This window comes from Arachis duranensis, chromosome 3, assembly GCF_000817695.3.
Source record: "Arachis duranensis cultivar V14167 chromosome 3, aradu.V14167.gnm2.J7QH, whole genome shotgun sequence".
NCBI classification, from domain to species: Eukaryota; Viridiplantae; Streptophyta; class Magnoliopsida; order Fabales; family Fabaceae; genus Arachis; species Arachis duranensis.
Genome location: NC_029774.3, coordinates 102,049,917 through 102,051,509, shown reverse-complemented (window position 1 = coordinate 102,051,509; position 1,593 = coordinate 102,049,917).

The following is a 1,593-nucleotide window of genomic DNA, read 5'->3' as shown; positions in this document are numbered from 1 at the left end:
CTCCAGCTAAATGAGCTAGAGGAGTTCAGACTCAATGCCTTTGAAAATGCAAAAATTTATAAGGAAAAGGCAAAGAAATGGCATGACAAGAAGTTGTCAACCAGAGTCTTTGAGCCAGGACAAAAAGTCCTGCTCTTCAACTCTAGGCTTAGACTGTTTCCAGGAAAACTCAAATTCCGGTGGAGGGGTCCGTATGTGATTACAAGAGTGTCACCATATAGATATGTTGAGCTTCAGGACACTGATTCTCACAAAAGGTTCATTGTTAATGGACAGAGAATCAAGCATTATCTTGAAGGCAATTTTGAGCAGAAATGCTCAAAACTGAGACTTGAGTGATTCTCAGTAAGAGTCCAGCTAAAGACAGTAAAGAAGCGCTTGCTGGGAGGCAACCCAGTCATTAGGAGGTTATATGTTTTGCTTTTGTAAAGGCAAGTATCAAAAATGAAGGAATTCACAGAGTTACAGAAGGATTCAGCTCAAAAAGCAGAGAAAAAGAGCTTACTGGCGAAAAAACGCCAGTAAGGGGCATTTTGGGCGTTAAACGCCAGAATGGGTATCATTCTGGGCGTTTAACGCCAGAAATGGTGCCATTTTGGGCGTTAAACGCCAGAATGGGCACCATTCTGGGAGTTTAACGCCAGGATGGCACAAGAGGGAAGATTTTGTTTTTAATGCAAATTTTTTTCAAGGAAAGGTGGGGGGACCACAATTTTGTTTTCAAATCAAATTTTTTCAAACTTTCCTTTTCTTACCCATATTTTTCTACAAAAATACATTTCAATCTCTCATCATTCACTTTCAAATTTTCAAAAATCTAAAATCACTCTTCAAATCTCTCAAATCATTCCCAAATTTTGTTCAAAAAAATTCATCCTTTTCTCAATTTCTTTCCATATCTTCTCAAATCTCCTTTCAAATTCCTTTTTTTTGATATCTCCCCTCCCCACCTTATAAATACACGTTTGGCTCCCTCTTTCCACCACACCATTCGAATTTCCTCTTCCTCTCTCTCTCTCTCTTCTTTCCTTTCTTTTTCTTGAGGACAAGCAAACCTCTAAGTTTGGTGTGCTTTTTCGTGATCACTAAGCCAAGATTCATCAAGATCATGGCTCCTAAGGGAAAAAAAACCAATTTAAGAGGCAAGAAAGAGAATAATCCAAAGAATCTTTGGAATCAAGAGAAGTTCTTAACCAAAGAACATGAAGACCATTATCACAAAATAATGGGTCTGAGGTCAGTGATCCCGGAAGTTAAATTTGATCTGAAAGAAGATGAATATCCGGGGATCCAAGAGCAAATTCGAAACAGAGGATGGGAAGTTCTAACCAATCCTGAAATAAAGGTTGGAAGGAACATGGTTCAGGAATTCTACTCAAATCTGTGGCTAACAGATAAGCAGAGAATGACTGGAACTGCTTACCATACCTACAGAACCATGGTCAGAGGGAAAGTTATATACTTCCATCTGGACAAAATAAGAGAAACCTTCAAATTACCTCAACTGCAAGATGATCCTGAATCCTTCAATAGGAGAATGGTGAGAGCAGATAAAAGGTTGGATCAAGTTCTAGAGGACATATGCCTCCCTGG